Genomic DNA, 6345 nt, shown 5'->3' on the forward strand with positions numbered 1-6345 from the left:
AAAGGGATAAATGGATTTAATGTGTTCTTAAATCCTAGCATTGTCTGGGAAGTGGTAAAACTATTAATTTACATTAGACTTTATTAGGTTAAGGCTGTTGTTATATCCAGTAAATATAATTCCAAATATATCAGTAATTATATTAAATGTACATGGACTACATACTTCGATTGAAAGACAAAGTTTGTCCAACTAGATGAAAAAATAAAAATTTAATTATATGTAGCCTAAATAAGGACATCTTAAATATAAGGATACAGAAAGGCTGACAGTAAAAGAATGGAGATATATCATGTAAATACCATGATTAAACATAAAAAAGGACATTTAAAACTGATGCTTAAAAGTTAATCTACTACATATGGAAATGAAAACTGGTAAAACTAAACAATAATTTAGGGATGCTTATATTAATGAAAAAGTTTTTAAAAGCAAGGGCGAGTAACAAAAAATTCAGGATAGAAGTATGAGAGTGGACTAGGTAGCAACACAAATGAGAAGATTAAGGGGCTTCTGTATCTTTAAGTTGTTCTTTTTTTATTATTATTGTTGAAGCTGAGTAATAGTATGGGCTTTATTATACTATTTCTATACTTTTGTAGATGTTTGAAATTAAAAATAATTTTTTAAAAATAATTCAATTACAAAATAAATGACACAAGGAAAGATATATTGTTAAAATATGGTAACATGGACAAAAACAAAGCTTTAAAATATATAAAGCAAAATGGATAAAAATGCAAGGAGAAATTGACAAATTCATAATCAGGAGAACATTTTACAATTTATCAGGAATCGAAGGTCAAGTAGGACAGAAATAGTAAAGATATTGATGATCTAATTATACAATTAGCAAGCTAAACACTTATTCACACTCATACACATTCACATGTATTTGCACCTGACAGGCTACATATTCTTTTCAAACACTTGAACATCCCCCAAACTGGCCACATATTAGGTTACTCTATATGCTCAATTATTGTTTTTTGTTGACTTTTTTACAATTAGAACATATTTACGTGATACCTGTATTCAATACAATCAAAAATATGTTTAAAAAAATGAAAAGAAGCATTTATATTTTACTCAGTTGTGGCAGGCCTTTTAAACATATTATCTTGTTTCATCTCACACAAAACAATGAGGCTGGTATGAAAGCAGGAGGGAGGTTCAGCCACTGGCCTCAGGCCACTGAGATGATGAGTGGTGGTCAGGACTTGCACTCAGTTCCGCTGGATGCTAGAGCCTGGTCATGTGCCTTACTGCACTGCCTCACACAATGCCAATTCGTATTTTCAGCATGCCATGGAATAACTCCGGGTTATTGGAGATGATCCAGCCAATATGAATGACCGGTTCTTGCTGAATGACCGCCTCCCTCTCATCATGGGTATTACACTTGTAATAGATGATGTTCTTAATCACTCTTGGAGACAAAGGATTAGAGATAACCTCTTCTTCATGTCCAAACGCACCCAGAGTTACCTGTTGGCCCCGCACTAAAGCATTAGTAATGGATGGGGCCAGGCTGTCCACTAGTTTACTTAAAAGCTTGCTGTATGGCGCACCACCGACCAACATTTTTTGCTGCCAGCTCTTCTGCAGACTCTCTCAATGTGATCAGAAACAGTACCTTCCTCTGTGATAAAGTTGGGTCCTTCTCTTTTGAGCAGTATACCCAGCAGGATGACTTGGCTAGCCAGACAACTACAGTCATTCAGTTTTTGAAGAATTTCATGGGTGGGTTTGTTTTTCCATTCAGTAATGGTAACATCTGGCTGCTGTTCTTGTTCAGGAGCATTGGAGGAGCTGCTTTGTCATTTGACTTTTGAATGTTTGGGAACTTCTAGTTCCTCAAAACTCTTAAATTCTGGAAGCTCTTCTGTGTCACTGATTCGTAAGAAATCAAGTTGTTCTACCACAGCTCCAGATATTAGTGTCTGTAGACGATCAACGTGAACTTTGACTCCTCCGACCACTCCTTTCTTAAAAGCTGCCAGCATATCTAAAACGGGATTGAATCGGCTACCTCTTATACTGTCTTCCTGGATGAGAACAAGGAAAAGTGGATGTCTATGCATTTTCCAGTATTGCTTAATAAACTGTAGTGCATTCTTTATGTCATCTATCAGCAGTAAAACATCTTGAGACATTTAGAAATCACTTAGGTCAAAGATGATAGGGTAACAAACCACAGTCTTTCCTAGAATGCAATAAATCTTTGATGTATGGAGGCAGCCAATGGGCCTATCTGGCCTTCTGCAGAGTCCTAATTTTTCATTGACCCCCAGAGGGAAATAAGCTTTCACAAGCTCCTGCTGGGCCCAGATCTGAATGGGTTCTACCTGTTGAGGAGTTTGAGTCTGAATACCATATGTGTTGAGGAAAACTTGAAGGCATTGGCTTTCTGCTATAAGCATTATATAAACAACCAAATCATTTTCCAGTGGGCCTTGATTGGAAAACCTCATGCTCACATTACACTGATTCTGTAGTGGGACATAACACTGAACAGGATCAGTGTCTTTAGGACTAATTAATTCATCAGCCAGGAGTTTTGCGATGACATAAAGGGCTTGTCCCCAAAGTAACAGTTTTCCATCACAGCCATAGTTGCTAGGAAATCGCTTCTAACTACCAGGATTTCTTTTTTCATATTCTACAAAATCAGCTGGAACATAGTAGTACTTTGGTATGACAGGATAACCTTCTGTGGTCTGATGAATACTGGAGTCAGAAGATCCTGATATTCTTTTACTTGCTTGGGATTGCCTCTAAAAACACCATCAATCATCATGCAAAGGAAAAATATGGGAAATTCACATTCAATGCCATCAAACAGCTTAATTTCAGCTGGTCTACAGTAGCATCTATTAGGATCTTCCAATGATGTTCTATACCCATCTCTCAAGAAACGCTTAAATCCATATTTTCCTTTTAATTTTCTAACCACTTTATCGAGTGTCTGGCTAAACAGAACCTCATCATCCAAGGCAAATGTAGGATAACTGATGCAGGGGAGCAAGGCAACATCTGTGTTATGAGATCTTGATTCTCAGGGTAACAGTGAGCACAAAGTTTGCCAGTTGTGATTGTGGGCATCGAGATCCACAAATATAACCGACCAAGAACAGCCCTGGTTGCTAAAGAGGTTGAATCCATTAATTGCTTCTACAGCTGCTTTTGCTAAGCCAACAGAGCTCGAATGCAGCTCTGTGCCGCCATTATTATATTTGCTTCCTCTTTCCCAGACACCAAAGTCAGGCACACAGTAAACTCTTTCCACACAAAATACAAGGTTCTGAATAAAAGAGAACTCATCAGTGTTATAGATAATCTGGAGTCCTGAGGAAATCATTTCCACAAGGTAAAGGAGATACAGTGACACTGCATTTATCTGAAGATGACCATAATCCTCATAGGAGAGAATCTCATCCCTGTATGTACATTGAAAACAGAGTGAAGACATGTTGTCGGGCGTGGATCCTGCTTAAACTGCTGGACCTTATCGGCCTGACGCATATAGCAGTAGACAATTCCCCTCATACATTTTATAGCCGAGTGCTCCAGCTCATGGGTCCTTCCCTTGTCATCATCAATGCCCCTGTATACAAAAGCCAAAGCCCAGGGCACAGCAGTGCAGTATAGACTGTCATGGATCTTGGCCTTCTGATCATCACCACATGTTTTTGTGCGAAAGCGACCTGCAGTTGGACTTCAATACAGCAGCAGTGTTGACTTGACAGTTCTGTAATAGTGATCCAATTTATCTCACAGTTTCATTATCAGATCTTGGAAGATTAATGCTTTTAAGAGGTTCATAAACTGAGCCACACCTTAAGAAAGCTGGTGGAGAAGAGACAACTGCATCAGGTGAGCTGGCCATTTCAAATTCTTGACTCTAATCATAAGCATCGCAGGCTAAACTATAGCAATTGGTCCGGGCTCTTCGCTCCAAGCCCTTCCAGCTCACTTCGGCCATGCACCCCGCCATTGCACTTGGGCCAATGCCTTGGCCTCCCCGGGGCCGCCTGTCAGCTCCTCCTGGCTGGCTGCTATTATTCTTTAAACTGAACACATATGTGATACATTATCTCTCTTTTGCGTGTATGCTTTATTTTATAATAAAATCACTTTTTAAATAGTAAAAAAAAACAAGCCTCTTAGATAGCCTCATCCACCAGAGGGCAGACAGCAGAAGCAAGAAGAACTACAATCCTGCAGCCTGTGGAACAAAAACCACATTCACAGAAAGACAGACAAGATGAAAAGGTAGAGGGCTATGTACCAGATAAAGGAACAAGATAAAACCCAAGAAAAACAACTAAATGAAGTGGAGATAGGCAAACTTCCAGAAAAAGAATTCAGAATAAAGATGGTGAAGATGATCCAGGACCTTGGAAAAAGAATGGAGGCAAAGATCGAGAAGATGCAAGAAACATTTAACAAAGACCTAGAAGAATTAAAGAACAAACAAACATAGATGAACAATAAAATAACTGAAATGAAAAATACATTAGAAGGAATAAATAGCAGAAAAACTGAGGCAGAAGAACGGATAAGTGACCTGGAAGACAGAATGGTGGAATTCACTGCTGCGGAAAAGAATAAAGAAAAAAGAATGAAAAGAAATGAAGACAGCCTAAGAGACCTCTGGGACAACACTAAACGCAACAACATTCGCATTATAGGGGTCCAGAAGGAGAAGAGAGAGAGAAAGGACCAGAGAAAATATTTGAAGAGATTATAGTAGAAAACTTCCCTAACATGGGAAAGGAAATAGCCACCCAAGTCCAGGAAGCACAGTGAATCCCATAAAGGATAAACCCAAGGAGAAACACGCTGAGACACATAGTAATCAAATTGGCAAAAATTAAAGACAAAGAAAAATTATTGAAAGCAGCAAGGGAAAAACAACAAATAACATACAAGGGAACTCCCATAAGGTTAACAGCTGATTTCTCAGAGGAAACTCTACAAGCCAGAAGGGAGTGGCATGACATACTTAAAGTGATGAAAGGGAAGAACCTACAACCAAGATTACTCTACCCAGCAAGGATCTCATTCAGATTCAATGGAGAAATCAAAAGCTTTACAGACAAGCAAAAGCTAAGAGAATTCAGCACCACCAAACCAGCCCTACAACAAATGCTAAAGGAACTTCTCTAAGTGGGAAACACAAGAGAAGAAAAGGACCTACAAAAACAAACCCAAAACAATTAAGAAAATGGTCATAGGAACATACATATCGATAATTACCTTAAACGTGAATGGATTGAATGCTCCAACCAAAAGACACAGGCTTGCTGAATGGATACAAAAACAAGACCAATATATATGCTGGCTACAAGACACCCACTTTAGGCCTAGGGACACATACAGACTGAAAGTGAGGGGATGGAAAAAGATATTCCATGCAAATGGAAATCAAAAGAAAGCTGGAGGAGCAATACTCATATCAGATAAAATAGACATTAAAATAAAGAATGTTACAAGAGACAAGGAAGGACACTACATAATGATCAAGGGATCAATCCAAGAAGAAGATATAACAATTATAAATATATATGCACTCAACATAGGAGCACCTCAATACAGAAGGCAACTGCTAACAGCTATAAAAGAAGAAATCGACAGTAACACAATAATAGTGAGGAATTTTAACACCTCACTTACAGCAATGGACAGATCATCCAAAATGAAAATAAATAAGGAAACAGAAGCTTTAAATGACACAACAGACCAGAGATTTAACTGATATTTATAGGACATTCCATCCAAAAACAGCAGATTACACTTTCTTCTCAAGTGCGCATGGAACATTCTCCAGGATAGATCACATCTTGGGTCACAAATCAAGCCTCAGTAAATTTAAGAAAATTGAAATCATATCAAGCATCTTTTCTGACCATGACGCTATGAGATTAGAAATGAATTACAGGGAAAAAAACGTAAAAAACACAAACACATGGAGGCTAAACAATACGTTACTAAATAACCAAGAGATCACTGAAGAAATCAAAGAGGAAATCAAAAAATACCTAGAGACAAATGACAATGAAAACACGACAATCCAATACCTATGGGATGCAGCAAAAGCAGTTCTAAGAGGGAAGTTTATAGCTATACAAGCCTACCTCAAGAAACAAGAAAAATCTCAACTAAACAATCTCACCTTACACCTAAAGGAACTAGAGAAAGAAGAACAAACAAAACCCAAAGTTAGTAGAAGGAAAGAAATCATAAAGATCAGAGCAGAAATAAATGAAATAGGAACAAAGAAAACAATAGCAAAGATCAATAAAACTAAAGGCTGGTTCTTTGAGAAGATAAACAAAATTG

The 6345-nt window shown here is 37.9% G+C and overlaps 1 pseudogene; it reads right to left on the reverse strand.

The window, feature by feature from the left end:
• Nucleotides 1-1275: 1275 nt before the first annotated feature.
• On the reverse strand, nucleotides 1276-3997 carry LOC133087130 (phosphorylase b kinase regulatory subunit beta-like; annotated as a pseudogene).
• Nucleotides 3998-6345: the final 2348 nt, after the last annotated feature.

The sequence above is a fragment of the Eubalaena glacialis genome, chromosome 3 (assembly GCF_028564815.1).
Source record: "Eubalaena glacialis isolate mEubGla1 chromosome 3, mEubGla1.1.hap2.+ XY, whole genome shotgun sequence".
NCBI lineage: Eukaryota > Metazoa > Chordata > Mammalia > Artiodactyla > Balaenidae > Eubalaena > Eubalaena glacialis.